The sequence below is a fragment of the Phaenicophaeus curvirostris genome, chromosome 5, assembly GCF_032191515.1.
Source record: "Phaenicophaeus curvirostris isolate KB17595 chromosome 5, BPBGC_Pcur_1.0, whole genome shotgun sequence".
Classification (NCBI taxonomy): domain Eukaryota; kingdom Metazoa; phylum Chordata; class Aves; order Cuculiformes; family Cuculidae; genus Phaenicophaeus; species Phaenicophaeus curvirostris.
In genome coordinates, this window is record NC_091396.1 from 59,648,955 (window position 1) to 59,667,271 (window position 18,317).

The window sequence follows — 18,317 nt, forward strand, 5'->3', positions numbered from 1 at the left end:
ACATTTCCTTTACATTGTATTTATGAACTCTAATGGCACAAGGGGGATAACAGCCACATACATTGCACACTAGAAACATTTCTGAATTTTGCATTGTTTAGGAATTAGTTCATTACTCATTTTCCTTTGACCTTTAAGTTACAGCCAGGGTTCTTTAAATACATTGGGTCTGATTCTGGTTTGGGATGCAAAAAGAAATGATACTTAATTTTTACCTTCTCGAAGTTTAGTTTATGTGGGAATACATGGTTTCCACCCAGTCCATGTATCCTTAGTCTATTCGTATGGATAAAACTACAGTTTGAAAAGCATTGGTTTGAGGAGATTCAGTTATCTCACTCACAGTCTGGGTCACGGAGACAAAATTTCCAAGAGGCTGTAGGACAAGGTCAGTATCTTTGGTTGAGTTTAACAGAGCAATACCTGTTTATGCCCCTAATGTTGATCACCACAGAGTTCAGCTGAATGAGCCTAGCTCTGCATGCTAAAGAATGCCCGTGTTGCATAATTTTGTGGATATTCAGAAGCAAATATTTAATTGGTTAGGAGAGAGCTTTCAAAATGTTGCATGAACACAAAATTATGGTCTTAGATTTGCTGTGGCTTTCTGCTAACAACAAACATAATTTGACAGCTGAAGGTAGCCCCAGAGCCTTTTGTGTGGTCTATATGATGGAACATATCCCTAACGTTATCCCTAAACCAATATACTCTAGGTGACATTTCCATTGCCCAAGAAATAGACACTTCTCATTTTGCTGATGTCACTGTCATTTCATATCCTTGTTAATGACAATCAAAAGCCTGTGGAGGTAAAAAGAAGGAAACTTCAGATTTGCCCTTGTCTAGGTACTGGATATTGCTCCAAATATACTGTCGCGTTCGGTGATTGCCAACAGGGACTAAAAGGTTACAAATGGCATCAAGCCTTCACTCAGCTGTGGAGTCACTTCAGATTTACGGTCATGTCCATGACAACAGGACTGCGCTGTCGGTATTCTCAAATGTTTCTTCCTTTTGCACCTGCTGCCAACATTGTACCTTTGTCAGTGAGATAATCCAACCAAGTGTTTCACTCTAACATTGCCATCAGCTCTGCAGCTTCCACAAAACACCTGTGAGTTTATAGCTTCCTACCTGAGGTTTTGTCCATCTTTCCTTGGGAGCTCAGTGCACCCTCTCCTGACACAGGAAGGGTTGAGCAACCCCATCATAACTGATACCAATGCAGTAGCAGTTCAGTCTCTATCCTCCTGCGGTAGTTGTTAGAGGTTTCCAGGAAACACATGAAGTCAGTAAAAGCATTTTCCTTGCTTAATTCAAAAAACTCTTCTCAGATTCAGAATTCAGCAATAAACTCTGTGTTTGGGTATCACAAAGAAGCCTTAAAATATGAAAAAAAATATCAGCACTCTAACAGAATGAGACAAACAACCTTCTCCATTCTAATCCCCTCTGCTCACACATGAGGTACAACAGCAAAGCTGTACAGCAGTTTTTTGAACAATTCTAGTTTGTGAAGAACTCCACTAAAGTTTTAGTCTCAAGTATAGTTTTAAGACGTCATGGAGATTTCAGAGTTTTGGGCTAAAGAAAACATTGACTGATACAGTATTTGTAATGATCTGATAAACAGTCATAGATTGTGTTTAAGTTAAAATTTGTAGAAAAGGTATTTGGAGGAGGCCCTGCAGCCTTTTGAAACAGGGCAAAGAACAGTATTTTTTCCTTTAGCCTTCCAAACTCACAAGTCTAAGGGCAGCTTAAAGTGAAGGACACAGTGAGGGTGTCACAAGTCTGCCCTGGCTCCAAAATAACAATAATACACAAATAGTTCAGCTATTGAATTGGACTGGGTAATCCTTTGTACATTTAGCATTTCACCATCTGCCATATCTAAAAAGAAGTACATGTAGCCAGGAGCACTGTGAAAGACAGGCAGGCAAGGGATCATGACCCCTGCTTTTGACCTTGATGCTCAGAACTCACATCTCAAAAGAGATCTAGGACTGCAAACCTGTCACTAGGCCTGCCCATCAGAGGCAGACAATTGGCAGGGTACAGATTCATCTCTGTAAAAACGCGAAGCTCTTTTTGGGGGGCTTAAGATGGAGGGGAAGGCGGGGATACATCATAGAACAACTGCATTTCAAAGTACCCATCTTATTCCTCTCAACCTTCCTATCAGCATTTCTCTTCTCTCATTTCCATACCCAAGGCAGATATAAAGCTGTGAAAGAAGTGGCATCCAGTTGGAAACTTCCCAGGCAATTGTACTAACATGTTTTTAAAGGCTGCCTGTAGATCTTTCATCTGGATTAGCTGCACATTCTTTCCTTGACTCTTTTTTTGGTACAGAAGAGCTTTTAACCGCTGCAGGACAAAGTTTCCCTTAAATCCCCACCTTAGAACTAGTTAATTTACACAATAGAAGAAGCTTACTTACCACTACTTTTGCATCTGTATTTACACACAGGGGCACCTGGATCCAAGTGAAGGAGGGGTTGGAACTAGATGATCTTTAAGGTCCCTTCCAACCCAAACTGTTATGTGATTCTTTGGGGAATTGACTTCCCTTTGCAAATCAGGACTACATTCCAGAGCTCTGCTCACTTTAAGTTCACACCAAATATGCAAGTTCAGCTGGCTTATTCAGGGGAGTAAGGCAAGTAAGAGCTGGCCTCCTACTTGACTTCACATAGGAGCAAGGTCTGTCTTTTTTTTTTTTTTCCTTTTTAAATGCTAGAACAAGTAAACAGAGGTTTCTGATTTCAGAGAAAGAACTGGTGGAGACATCACACCAACCTTGTTGTCCCGGGCTACTTCTCTTACATTAGGTTTTTTTTTTTATTATTGAAGAGGAAAATAACATAGATGGAAAAAAGTCTAGGAAGATCTATGCCAGACAAATAAAGCTGAGGTGTTAAAAAAAACAAAGTTTCTTCACCCCTCTGTCTGTTGATAATGGAGTTTTTGACACTGAGCCACAGAAAAATGAAAAAAAAATGTTGCCTGCCTTGGCCAACCTATTGAAAAAAAACATCTCTAGTCTTTTTCCATTCCCCCTCATTAATCCTTCTTTCCTGCCTCTCTCATCCTGTTTGCTTCATGATGCTTTACCCATGACAAGGATAATGCCTGCATAATAATTCCTCCAAGAGACCTGGCAAAAAGAGAACATCACAAGAATCTGCAGGTAGACAGAAACCTGTATGGCTAGCCTTTAGTTATATTGATATTTCTGTAGTGATATATAAAGGAACTGCAGTTAAAGGCTAGACCTATGGCTCACTAGGGCCAGTTACTTGTTTTTACATGTGGTTAGTCTTTAAAAGGAAGATGAAAAGTGACTGTGTTACACGGCCTCAGTGTGACACTGCACAGAGGACATTTTTACTTGGCCTTAAAAAATCAGCAAGATGTATCATGCTTGTTCTGATATTGTCTTAATACAAATATTTACAAATGTTATCAATCAACATCAAATAGCAGAGTCCTACTCAAAATCAAGTTCAACAAATCTGTGTAGGAGACGATGTAATTATAACATTGGTCATGATATGCTGCCCTTTAAAAATCTTAGTTTTCCTTCATTATGGAAAGGTTGAAATAAATGATCTGATTGTCTTTGACCCAGCAAAGGGAAATGAAATAAGAACAGCTGTGTAGGTCAAGGAGATGAGTCATGTTACTGTCAACTCATCAAGAAGGGCCAGGGATCTGGACTACAGGAATTAGGACAGCTGAGTGGGAGTAAAACAATTGCAAGTGTATTAGACTCTTATCCAAATCTCTTAAAATGCGCTTTGGTTCTTGCAAAGACAGGACCAAATAGAAAAATCTGACAAAACAGAAAATACTACGAGCAGAAAAACGGTATATAGTGTTGGAAATACTTGACAAAAGTTGAAAAGAAATTGCTTTCAATTTAATATTCAGTGGAAAACATCAATCCATTATTGGAAATTATGGGCTGCTGTCTGAAAACCTGGAATATTTCAGCAAGAGAATTATTACAGTAAAATTCAAACCAATTTTGGTGAAAAAAAACAATCTATGAGAAAAGTTGTCGAAAGATTTCTTACCCTGATTTGCTTCTTGGATGCAAGCTTCTTGGATTTTTTTGTTCCTGATGTATATTACACATACCTAAATGAATACACTGAAATACTGGCAAGCATAATGAACAATACATATACTTTGATTTAACTGTCAATGGTATTTCTGTTAAATAGAGCAAACTGTGTTCTTTTACACGTATCTGATTGCTTCCACTTACAAATAATGATCTTCTAGAACATGACACACCCTTGAATGCTTCACACTTTTTCCCCTATAAATCACATGTAAACTCCTTCCCCTGGCCAAAACTCTCTCAGCAATACTGATCCTGTTCATTTCCACCATTTCTGCTTCTTATCTACTCCATTGATACTACAGAGTCTGCAAGTAATGTCCTAATAATGTCTCAAACCAAAACAAAGCAATTATGGATAAGTGAAAAATAGCTGTGTCCAGAGGACCTCAGATAATGCTCTAAATGCAAATGTGCAGCAAGCCAGTGGAAGAGCTGAAAACTCTCTTTAGGTCATTGAAGATCAGGCAAAATTGCAGGCAAGCAAAGGCAGGCAAACAGTCTCTGCATTAAGCACATGGGTTTTTTGCTCTGTGATTTTGCCTCAGGTTCATTTTGAATTTTATAAGGTTTTTTAATTAAAGCTCCAGTGTTTAAGGTTATTGGGACTTTCTTTTTTTTTTTGAGTTTTTTGGGGGATTCTTTTTTTTCTGGGAAGAAGGATATAAAAATATAATAAAAGTTTGGATGAATTGGCAGGAAATATTTCATGAAACCAAGAGAAACAAAGATCAAGATGAAAGTACCAGCAACTCACATTGCCCTTACTAGTCGTTTCCATTGCTGAGAATAATTTTCTTTTCATGAAAAATGAGAAGGAATACATGCGCCATGGCAACATCTCCCCAGGACCAAGGACTAGCACTGTATTGCCCAGTACATGAACTCCCATTTGCTCGCTGCTAAATAGCTGCGTGGTGGGACATATTTAATTATCACACAACTTCAAGAAAGCAATGAGTGCTTCAGATCATTGATAGTTGTGGAGTCTCCATCCTTGGAGATACTCCAGACTCAGCTGGAAATGATCCTGAGCAACTTGATCTAACTTTGAAGTTGCATCTGACTTTGAAGTTGGTTCTGCTGTGAGTGGGTGTCAGACCAGGTGACACTGAGAGGTCCCTTCCGGCCTAAGTTGTTCTACAATTGTCTCTAACACTGCTCAAATTAGTTACTTGTATAGCTAGAGTGACAAATAATGACAACAATAATGTTTTAGTACAGAAGTGATAGGCAGCAGCAGGAGTAATGTCTTGCTTTCCAAAGGTGAAGAGAAGATGTGAGAGTTGCTAAAGTCATGAGATCTAATGATATAAACAAGGCAGTTGTTTGGCAGGTAAGATAGTATCTTCTTATTAAGCCAGCTGATAAGGGTGGAAAAACAAAGATAAGGTTTAGGGCATGTAAGCTTTTTTCAGGTCGGCTTTTTTTCATGTCAGGTCATCTTCAGTTGATCTTGTAAATAATCATAATTACCGCAGTGCTAAACTATGGAAAGATGGTGGCTCTATGCATGTAATTACTCAAGAAAATAAAGAATGTGAGATTAAGCTTTAAAATGTGTATTTAGGAGACATACAGCATGAAGAAAAAGGAGGATTGAGTTTGTTTTGAAGCAAAATACAGTATAAAGTCAAATTCTACAAGTTGAATTTCAAAAGTAATTTTAATTTATAGATTTATGTTCAATTTCCTTGGGATACTCTGGTTTGCACAGACTGTAAAAAGAGTTCATTGGAAATGTTGGTGTCTGCTGAAGAGAAGCCCTTGTCTGGGACAGCAGAAGACATACACGTCGGAATTAAAAATTTCTTTGCTACCAGTGATGGCCTTCAAAGAGCTTCCTAGAACTATTTGTACCTTGTGCCAGCCCTGTGAGTCACACTTTTTACACAAGAAAGAGAAGTGTCCAGATTATATATACCTAAAGCAAGAAGCCAGGCTTATATCTTTCTTTTTTAAAAGATATTTTATTTCTTCAACTGTTCAACATTTAGACATCTCCCTAGTTCTGTGTGGCAGCTGTGTGTATCCTGCATTCAAAAAGCTGTCTGACTGTAACAGGGCTGCTCTGTAGTTTGCACAGATCTGAACCTCCCCTATTTTTGCCCTTAGATTACCGTCTCGGTTATTTGTTAAAAAAACCCTGCCTTTCAGCAGCAGAATGAGTTATTTGTTTAGAGTCTGAACACAACCCAAAAGTTACTGACACAACTCAACATCCCTCTTCTGCTGCTTCTCACTTCTACAGGGATTAACTAAGAGACGAGTTATCTTGGTGGCAAGTTTTGGGGACCTCTTGGGACTTGTTTCCAAGTGCTGGTATTTTTAAAGAATCCAAGGTTATATGAGGGGTGGCCTATACCTGTCCAAAATAAGGTAGCAATTCCAAGAAAAGTCATGACGTGCTGGTTGGAAAAGGCATAAAGGGCCAAGATCCAAAGCCCACTGGATCAATGAAAGGATGTACAACAGCCTAATCTGATGAAGTACCGGGCAACAAGATATTCAGAAGTTGAAGCCTTTGATATATGAGCCCTGTAGCAAAGATTCCCTGGATGCCATAAAGGTGAATTGAGGTTAGCAAGGAGCAGATAAACACAGGAGGGTGCAGACTTCCATCCACCTGATGAGGGAGCACAGTTTGCTTTCATCTAAGTGGGGCCCTGTGTTTTCTAAACATTTCAGATGCTGCATTCTTGTTGTGGTTTGGTATTCATTATTAAAAACACAGCAAATGAAATCTCCAGAAAAAAAGCGGGAGGGAGAGCTGCTCCCACATTTTCACCTCTAGGTGGATTGCTTGACCCTGCCCACAGCCCCACCTCAAGTGACTAACAAACATAAATCCCTATGGGACACGGGAAGATACTGGTTTTATGTACCAGCAGAGCACGCCTCAGGAAAAGGTATGAAATCATCATCAAGGAATCTCACCATTTTTATGCCGCTCCAAAGTAATCACCATCTTCTGTTTATTGTCTGGGTAAAATCTTTTATTTCTTGGATGCTGCATATATGAATTCCTATGTATCGCAGACTAAACAGACATTTTGTTCTTCTTGCAGCTGCATCCTGTATATTCAGAGGTGCCCCATACTGCCTCAGATTTTCCCTTGTTTTCTCTTTATTGGCATAATTTTCCTCATCTAGGAACTACAGCAGCATCTTGTTTGCACAGGAAACAATGACATATACCAGAGCTACCAGGAACATCCTGTAATCTGTAAGCAATGCTCCCTATACTTAACTTTCACAAAGAATATTTCAAAATTTACAGACCAAAAAGGCTTGAAAACTCATTAGCACAAAACTCTCCAGTCTTCAGTAGGCCAAATATTTCCCAGAGTATGATGAGGCTTTGAAAATCATCCTCATTGAACTATGTCTGCAAGGCAACAAAGGCCCCATAGGGAACAAGGAAAGTTCCCCACAACTCACAGATCGTGGTTTATCAGGTCTGGGAACAGAGGCTGGTCAGGCAGCATAAACCACTCCATTCCCTGTCTACATCTATTACATGTACAGTTGTTTCGGTGATGCACCAAGCGCAGCACGCGTTTTCTGCAAAGCAACAACTAATGGAGAAGAGATGAGAAATAGCATTCTAAGTGATGTATGACATGTGCCCAGCTTCTTGTGACTATTGGTCCTTGGGAGCCAAGGCAAGAAGCACGCAGGTTAGGGAGACTTATCCATGTCCAGACCCTACAAACACCCCCAGTCTGGCCAGTGGCAGATTAACTGATTTGAGGGTGTTACAGGAAGAATGTAGAACTGTAGTATCATAGAATGGTTTGGGTTGGAAGGGACCTTGAAAATCATTCAGTTCCAAGCCCCCTGACTTGGGAGGGATACATTCCACTGGATTAGATTCCTCAAAGGCTCATCCAGCCTGGCCTTGGACACGTCAGGGAGAGGGCATCCACAACTTCTCTGGGCAACTTGCTCCAGTGCCTCACCACCCTCGCAGTAAAAAAATTTCTTTGTAATATCTAATCTACAGTTAACCTCTTTCAGGTTAATATCGTTACCTGTCATCCTGTCACTGCACTCCCTGATAAAGAGCCCCTCCACACATTTCCTGTAGGCCCCCTTTCAGTACTGGAAGGCTGCTATAACATCTGCCCTGAGCCTTCTCTTCTCCAGGCTGAACAAGCCCAACTGTCTCAGCCTGTCATCCCATGGGAGGTGCACCAGCCCTCTGATCATCTTGTGGCCCTCCTATGGACTCGCTCTAACAGATCAATGTCCTTCCTGTGCTGATGACTCCAGAACTGAACACATATATCTGTTCCTGATAACTACCCAGGGCAGACCCGAGCAGGATTCAGCACAAAACACAATTGATCTGGAAGGTTTACTTGAGAAACAAACCTAGTCTTTCTTATCACAAGCAAGTTTGACCCAGATAGTGCTTTAAAAAACCAAGATTCAGCTAGTGCCTCCTGAACAGCCTAGATATAGCCCATCCATGCATGGGCTTGTGCACACCATTTTCATGACTCAAACTGTCTAAGAAGTTTGTTGATGATCTTGTGCATGCCAGCTAAATAAGAAGCCACTGGCTGGGTGCAGGTGATGGATTCCTTTGCTCAGACTATAGCACTTAGAGGGTGACCTGGATCAGCCTTTCAGCAGCAAGCTATGAAGGTAATATGGTAAAACACTTTGACAAACATGAGTGCATACAATGTGAATGTTATAACCACCAAATATATTCTGGGTTCCTGTGAATAGTAGGGATTGAATTTTGTAGCATGTCCCAGGGAAATGTGGGAAACTCAACCTTGATATATTCCTTAGACCTTGGGGTGAACCGAGACCTGTGAAATATTAATCCCAGGTAATTATTCTATAGGATTTTGCTAGAAGAAGGCACAGCAATTTGATACTTGAGCACTCTAGGGCTAAGGACAGCTGAGTTTAGTGCCAAGTCTTCCACAGACCCTGTCTCATGGGTCACACAGATGGGCTAGTGACTGCTGGGTGACCGTCTCTTCTCCTGTTATACTGCAGGTCACTGGCAGGAATCACATGCAGCTGTCAGTCCCAGGAACTGCAGCAAAGCCCACGTACTTCATGGCTCTGCTCCTGGACATATTCCTGATTTGAGGCAGCATGGTTGCAAAACACTGCTTTACCAAATTCATGTTGCTTGCAGTCTTCCTCCCTGGTTGTGCCTTGGGAAAGGCACAGAGGTAGGTTTGTTAACACTGTGCTAGCTTCAATGATTATAAAATATCACACCTTTTGCCTTGTGCTGGGAAATGTGTGGGTGTTGGAGTGAGATATATATATACACACACACACACATATGTGCATCTGTGTGTATTTTATGTATATTCTGTATATCTATGTGTGTATATACATCTGTATCTACTTACACATACTTATGAGTATATGTATAGCTTAAGCCTTATCTGTAGAAGCAGGCAATTACACCCCTTTTTTTGAAAAATAAACATTTATTGCTGACTTGTCAGGCATATTCCTTTTTGTTGTTTTTTTTAACTTAGGCAGTTCTTAGAGTACAATAGTACATTGGCCATCTGTGCAGAGGAGAAGAGGGGTTTAATGAATAGACAAAGCATGGAATGATTGACTGATTGGGACTGTTTCCCAGTCTCATTCATACCAGCCATACAATGGAATCATTCCCCATTTACACCACCAGAAGTGAAAGGAGAATCACGTCTGTTTTAAGTTCATTCCTTAGAAGCTCAGATCATCCTCCTGGGCAAGACTTTAAAGCACGTGCTGCTGAAGCCAGGCTATCTAGTTTATTCAGAACATGCCCAAGCCTTTTATATGTCCTAGTAAAATTAGCTTCTCCTCGGCCCCTGTGATGGTGTCACGCAGCAGACGTGGCCTTTGTATAGGGCTAGGACAGTTTGTGTCCGGACAAACTTGTTTATGCAACCCAGTATGCCCCTTCCTTTTTTTGTCCCTATCTATAATGACAAAGTTCTAGGCACGTGGGCAGATCACTTTCTTTCCCCTTTTGTCAGAGTACAAATTTACAACAGCCTGTTTGCATACCATGTGCTGGATTTTAATCGAGTTCACTGTAAGGAGAGATAATAAAAATGAGAACCATGATTACTTCACAGCTGATTTCATTTGAATAAAGAGCTGCTCAATGACAGATGGTTTCTAGAGCTGCTCTATATGTGAGCTGCCATGATGTTGAATAGTAAGAAGCACAAGAAAGTATGCTGCTGTGGTCTTTGGGTCCTTACTTTGTCTTATCTATATTCATGTTTTATTCAGAGAGGAAATTTGATTCCACACCATTTTTTATTCAGAAGAGAAGGCTGGAAAGGGATAATGCACAGTATGCAAACCTGCCAGCTTCTTGTGGATCAGATCCACATCCCTTTACTCTGCCAATACAGCTTTAGCAGTATTATCCACCAGCAAAACGCCTTATTGTGAATGTAGCTTATATCAGGAAAACTGCGCTTTTGGCAGTGTGACTTGTTTCACCTCCATTGGCTGAGCCCGCAGGCAAATGTGTTGTCCCAGAAAAGGAAAGCAAGGGGGTTTGTTTTGTAAGACCTGTGACGGAGGAGACCCCTCTAGGTGCTGCCTAATGTGGCTATACCAGCAACTCTTTGCCATATAGACACTAACTGTGAGTCTGTTTCCACTGGCTTTACATTAGGTTACTTCTGTTGGTCACTTGCTGTCTCTGCCACAGTATGACACAAAATTATTGAGGACTTTCTTTTTAGAGTTTTATTCTGTGGCAACTACGTCCCTCTCTGTCCAAAGCAAAGATGCTTGCAAACTGTTCCTTGCCTGAAAAATCAGAGGTCTGTTGGCCACAACTATAATTTTTTATCTCATCTTGCCACGTCTTGGTGATGTATTCTTGTTGGAATAATTGTTTTTTTTGCTAGAAACATAGAGTAATCTTTTTCTTCTTCTTCTTAAACAGAATATTGTTTGTCCTCTGCCGCCTTTTCTGGTCTCTCCCGAATTGCATTCTTACCTAGTCTCAGCTGCATTATTGCTTGACTCTTTTCTGAGCTACAATGGAAAATCATTGACTTGATGAACTAAAATGTTTGCTTTGCCTTTGGAACAAGTTTTCCAGAAAAGGAGAAAATCTGCATTTTCTGAGTTAGAAAGGTCAAAATTTGAAGGGCAAAGGAACAGTTTTCATTAGACCAACTGTTCTGGTTGGAAGGTCTAGACATGTATTTAAGCACACAACTGAACTTTGGTTCAGAAAGTACCAGTCTTCAAAACTAGGTACAGGTTGAAAACTATTGCTCTGCATTCAGTTAAGATGTCAGGAAGCAATGTTGCTTGCGACAAAAAGCAGTTGGCACCTTTGGCTTGTTGCATCAGAAGGGATTGTTAGTAAAAGTGGTGTCCAGAAGGGCTTTAGCTTGTGTGGTTCAGAGAGAAAGGGACAGGTAATTTATCACCCGAGGAACACAGATGTATTTGCTGAGAAGAGTTACTGAGGCATCAGAACATGTCATAAACCACTGTTTTTATTGCATCCATGAATTTTATTTCCAACAATGATTAAAACCCAGAGGTAAATATTTCAGCTCCTCAGCCCTTATTAAGAGGAGTCTTTCCAGTGGCTTTAAAATGCTTTGAATTTTTTTCACATAGAGCACATTCATCTTGTAAGCTTTTGGACTAAACTTTTATGGCTGTTGAATCATGGGTTCAGCTAGTGACCACCTGTGCCTCTTGAAATCACTGTGATTATTAGTTTAGGCAAATACAATTGTCTTCCATTCCTCCTTCCTGTCTCCATTTATCCTACCAAGGCGTTCACCTGTTGTGTATTATCCAAACCCTTGATTATGAGGCCTCCGGGTCAGGACCTGTCTTTGTGTTCTTTTTTAGATCTCTTCAATATTAATCCCTTTCACACTGGCAGAATATGAAAGGTGGATTCCTTGCAAGTACTTATTAAGCACCCAATTAATAAGAGCAAGAGTGTGTTAAGAGCACAGCACAAAGACAATGCTCCATTAAGATGCTGCATGAAATCTTGATGCAGATACTGTCATTTGAGTGAAATCTGTCTAGGGCTGGGGATGAATCCCATGATAAGCACTATGAGTGGATTATCTACAGAGGTGATTTTTCTTTTTAATTTATTTGGAATTTGGTGTGTATACTATGAAATAAAAATAACAAATGATTTCTTTGGTTTTCACTATGTATCGTCTATACAGGTTGTATTTTAGAACTTCAGACATAACTTGATCCTGGGAAAAAAAATTACCTAAAAGTTAGCACCCAAACCTGAGCATATTCAAGGGCTTTACCGCTTTACACCTTCTCTAGAATCATACCCCAACACAAACACTTTTATGGCCCTTTGTAGAAAATAGTACATCTAGCATCCTCTATGGGGATATCTCTGTATTTCTAAGAGACTCTTCAGTTGCCATGCACCAAATGATTAATGAAGTTCAGACATCAGACCCAAGATCTGAGTAGAGCTGAATGCCTGAGAGTATCAGTGAGGAACCTCGTGGTAGATAGGTACTGAATAAAAATGGGGATGTATTAGACTGAGAGGAGAGCTGGGAGCAAGATGGCTTTTGGGGGTCAATGATAATGGGAACTGGCAAAGGCCAGCTGATTGTAAGGACAAGATAGAGAAAGTGAGAGGTTCTGGCTGGGACTGCAGGCTGAGAGAAAGCCCTGGGTTTTACCTGAACCACGTAGCTAAATAACCTGTGAAACTACAGTATTTGCTTTCATAACAGATGGCTCCACATTTCTGGAAGGAGGCTGATAGCTGAGCTTTCCAGTGGGTCCATACTGGCTGTGTTTCCAGAGCCCTTCTCCTTGCAGGGGTTCAGACTTCCTTCTTCCCTCCCTCAAGTCTTCTCAGATGGAAACATCAGAAAACATGGGTGTGCATGGAGAGCCTTGAGTTTTGGACTCTACCATGGCAGTGCCTTCTAAAAATGTTCCCACGGTGCACCTCCGGCTGTGGATGTGAGGTGAAAAAGGCAGGACTCTGTGCCCTCCCAAAGATGCTGGGGGCTCATTTTGCCATTCATTGCCCTATAGAGCAGCCCTTAGGCTGCTCTGAATGGTAACAGGTGCTTCTGGCCCCATTGTGCTGTCCCAGCTGTCAGGGATTTCTGGGGACCAGTGAGTGAGATTGTGTAGGAGTTTGCTTTAGTGGCTCTTTGCCATTCAGGAATTCTTTTGCGCCAAGGGAATCCTCCAACAGCTGTTTGGGCTGGCTTGGTGACAGCTTTGTGCTGCCAGAGCTGGGCAAAGCAGCCCCAGCTGGGCTAAGGATCTAGCTCCTTGCATGCAACTTGCTTATTTAGGCCTGCTGCCCTGTTTTGTAGGTAATCTCTGCTACTGTTAGTGAATGCAGCAAGCTGCTGAAGTTGGTGGCCTTTGCCAAAGAACAAAATACCGACTGATGTAATTGGAATGTGAGATCTGCAACTCTTGAAAATTCTGCCAGAAACTAGTTAAATGGAGATGGCATCTCATTAAAGGGAAGAATGGGTCTCTGTGCATGTTTTCCGTCCTTAGTCCAGCAATGGATCTCCAGCAAGTTTCCTCTGCAAAAGATAAGCATTTGAAAAAGAGGACGTAGAAGAGGTGGACCTGTGGGTGAAATGCATAGGTGCAGGTGTACTCTATTCAAGGATGTGACGTACAGGTGCAACAAATGAAGACCTGGCTGATGGCTACACATCCCTCATAAACAAAGATATGCTTTGCCATACCATACTTATGGTTTGTGCATGTGCCCTGAATGTCTTCCCTCATCCCTTTGTGCTATTGCCTATTCAGTAGCCACGAGGAGCATATCATAAGGCCAGCTAGCGACAATGTCTCCATATCTACTGAGTCATGACTGGCAATGCATGCTTCAAGGATCAGTTGTTTGATTATCCAGAGAGCATGTGGCTTTACTCAGCTGCTCCAAGCAACAAAAGCCAAGAAGGACAACTGACTGATTGTCAAGAAGTGTGGACAAAGAGGCAGGAGGGAGAATCCTTGTGACTGGTTTCTGAGTGTGGTCCTTCAGTATCCAGTCAAAACAGAATTAGCTTGAACTATCTGATGACCTGCATATGTAAAAATATTTGTCCTTATTCAAAGGGGAGTGGGACACCATATACTGATGGAACAATGCACGCAAGCATTAGGAAATCCAAGATGTGCCTTGTAGCCAAGTCATATGAAATGACATATCTCCTCCAGTTCATTGTTGATGGGCAATCAGGGCTCAAAAAAGCTGTGAGGAAAACAAAAGTAGCACAAAACAAACCTCTTGTTAGTGAGCAAGTCCATTATTTGTTTGCTGCTAAATGTGTAAATACTAAAAAAGGTTAAGCAGCTGTAGCTTAGAACGAGATATTTTTCTGTCCTTTCTCCTGTACTTTGTAGCCTAATAGACTAAAGCACAAAGCTGGCAGGCTGCTTTATAGAGGTGTTCCTTGTAGGGCATTAATAAGTCTTTGTACATTAAACTAGATAAAACAATCAACCACCTCACTGTCTTTGCTCTGAGCGAAAAGTGAAAATAGGGCTCATTTTTATATTCAGTGCTACCAAAGGATATGCTTTATTCCAGTAACTGGACAGAGAAAGGATATACAATAAAGATAGACATCATCTAGACATCAAAGTATTTGCCATTATTTGGAATACATCTCCCTTGGGAGGATGGTAAAAGCATTCACTATTCATCTATGGAGTCAATGCCTTGAAGGGATATTCCCAAAGGAAGAGAGGTAAGTATGATCCCATGGTTCCCAAATATTTTCTTCTGGACCTTAGTGAAGATACTACCTGCAGATGGTGCCCCTATGGGATGCCAGGCTGGCTGGATAGAGGCAGGGCCACTGAGCAACTTTGTCCCCAGGACAGGATCCCAGATCTTACCCAAAAAAGGCTAGAGCCCCACTACATCTCCTGTGCTGTCTCCAGGCTGTCTGCTGAGGACCAGGGTGCAGGTGTGTGGTATTCAGCCCCTGTGGGTGCATCTGACTAATGAAGATCCCTTAGGATTTGTGATATTCCTTGAAACCTGTCAGATGTAAACGAACCACCTCTCCTCTTCCTCCAGCCCCAATACGTAAGACTTCACCACATTGACCACATGATGGATGGGGCCCTGGGTTTGAATGATGGGCACTCTTCAGACATTCACTCACCTGAGGGGCTTTGGCATCTCTCTTTCCCACTGCGGGGGAAGCTGCTGCTTCTGGGAAGCTGTGCTGGGAACCAGTTTCCCACAGGAGGCGAGAGAACCTGGGTGGGTTTGGAGCCAGAGCTTGCAGCTATTTGAATGAAGAGATGAACTTCATCTGCACTCAGAGCCAGTACATGGGGGCGTTGGAGGGAGGGATGGACTCTCCCTGAGGTTATATCCTCCCTGCAAGGGATTCTCCAGGGTTTTTAAGTGCGAGCTGCAGAAATCTTTTTGATTCCTAGATACATCTTGCTTTCATTTGAAAGAAACCCATCCTTTTCCCCCATCCCTGGTATACTTTAAAACCTTCAGACACCAGGACTTCATCCAGAGAAAGAAGACTCCTCATTGTATTAAAAAGAGGTCTGCTGTGTGTGAGCCATTGCATGAAATTCAAAATAAACCTGGAAAATATTGTCAAAAATAATAATAATAAAGTGCCTGTGTGGTGTGAGAAAACATTTTGTGAGCAAACTGAAATGGAAAAGCAAGGAGGAGCTTTACTGAAGTGGAGCTTGGAGAATGTCTTTGGGCAAAGTGAGTGTTTCTGGCTGAGCTTCTGCTTCTCCGCCTCTGTTCTCATGCTGCACAGAATCCTCCCATATCTCCTGGATTTTCCTCATCACACATGATTCCCTCTTTGTAACACAAACCAGTGTGATTGATCCATCCCACTGCCCCACACCAGAAAAAGTGACAGCTCTGCGCATGATTCTAAGGGTAGATTTATCCAGCTTCAAAGTTAGAGCATAGCATAAATTAGGAAGCTCCAAGCTCCTCTGAAAGTCAAAGTTTTTGTCATTGCAGCCTGCTAATATAGGAAGAGGGCCAGCTATTATGTTTTCATGCAGTCCTTTTTGTCAGCTTGAGCATGAGTAATGTCAGCTCACTGATATTTTTCATGCCTCAATAAAATGCAACGGTTCGGGAAAAGCATACATTTACATTTTGTCTCTGTCTCAACCACCTTAAAAATTAGCTGTACCAAATGGTAGGCAGTTACCATGACCAACTTATGATAAACCAGATAGGAGAGAGAAAGCTGTTTTCTCAACACTACTTTTATCTCATACTTGAAACACCCATCAAAGAATTTAATACATATTTCTCTACATATTACAACTTGTTGTAGGGGCTGGACTTGGATAGTCCTTTTAGTTAATTGCTACTCCACTTTATATTTTATTTAAAACACACTAGTCCTAAGAAGCTCTGCTAGGAGGTCATTGTCAGCTATGTTTTCATTTGCTCCTTTATTTCCTTTTTTTCATTACGATTCTCCTCCAGGCTATTCCCTGTTGGGATTTAGAGTCCTTGAGCCTCTTTTCCAGCTCTTTACTTGCCAGCTGAACATCCTAGTATCCTTACTGATGTAGTTCCAAAATGCACACTGTTCTTACAGCTTAGATAACAATCTTTGGGGTTTTCTTTGAGTAGTCTCTCTTCCTTTGGCCTCATGTAAAAATGTTGCCATTCACAGTCAAAAGACCTGCAACACTTTGATTCACAAATTCATCTCCCCTGTTCTTGTGGACCTAATCCTGTAATTGGATCCAGATACAGAAGCTACACGTACACTGATAAATTAAACATGCCCAGCAGCGTTCCTGGGCATTACGGCCAGTTGGCATGGAAAAGGCAGTGTCTGCACTAGTGAACTGCCTCGTTTAAAGTGTTCATATGGTAATCGCTTACTGGAAATGGGCCCTGGGCTGGTCTAAGTGCTGTGCCCAGGATCATAGTTAGAATGATCCAATTTCATGTTAGGGGATGTTCTAACAATCTGCTTGTGCAGGCAGCCGCAGCCCAGCACTTGGGGATGCTACTGATACACTTGAATTTACTGGCATAGCTGTTGCTGCCTGAATATCTTGCTACGCAGACAGCTCTGTGGAGTCAGGCTATAAAGATCAGCCCATGACATTATCTGGTGGAGTTGTTAGTACCATGGGGCAACTCACGTCTGCTGTACATGACATTGTACCTCTGGTGGTCCAATTGCATGTCAAGGTACATTTGCCTGAAGTGTACTGTGAAGCTTAAGCCACTGCTATGTGACACACATTATCTGGATACAAAGGTAGGTGGATAGATAGATCAACTGATTGATCGATCAATCAGAATTTTTTGCCCTTTGGCTCTTCTCCCATGCCTAATTAGGAAGGTGAGGTGGAAGGGACGTCAAAGGGATCTCAATCCTTACAGCAGAGCATCAAGATAAAAATTCTTACACAAGGTCACCCATGGGTCCAAGTGCCCCAGAATCCTGTTTCAGACAGTGACTGGCAGCAGGTTTGTGGAGTGAGTCCAAAGCAAGGGATGATACACTTATCCTCCTGTGGGTACAGCCTCCTCCCAGCTTTTAGCAATCAAAAACTTCCTAAACGTTTGCATTCAACAGACACTAAAGGAATTTTTAATCATGAATGTTTCTATTCCTTTTCTGAAACCAGTTACAGTCTTGGCTCCATAATGCCCTGGGCAAGGAGTTCCCAAAATCCATTAGATGTGGTATGTAATAATATTTCTTCTTGTTTGAGTCTGCTGCTCAGTCATTTCTTTGCATGCCTCCCAGTTCTTCTATTGTAAGAACATCTGTCTGTATTTACCTTCTCTATGTCATTTGGGATTTATAGCATTTTTTCTTAGGTGTTGCCTTTCATCATCACTTTTTTCCATACAGAAGATTCCACTCTATTTGTTCAGCCTTTGCACAGAAGTTATTCCTTTATAATTATCATACCCTATTCTATCACAGCTACAGATCTAGTCTAGTTCTACTCTGTACTTCTGAGATATGGTGACCAGGCCCATTTGAATGCACTTGAATTTATGTAATGGCTTAATAATACGTTCTATTTTTTTCTGTATTTTTTTTCAACAGTTACTAGCATCCTATTTGCCTTTCGGACCTCTACTGAGCACTGGTGTCACAGTTTCATAGGACTATCCCCAGCAGCTCCAGTT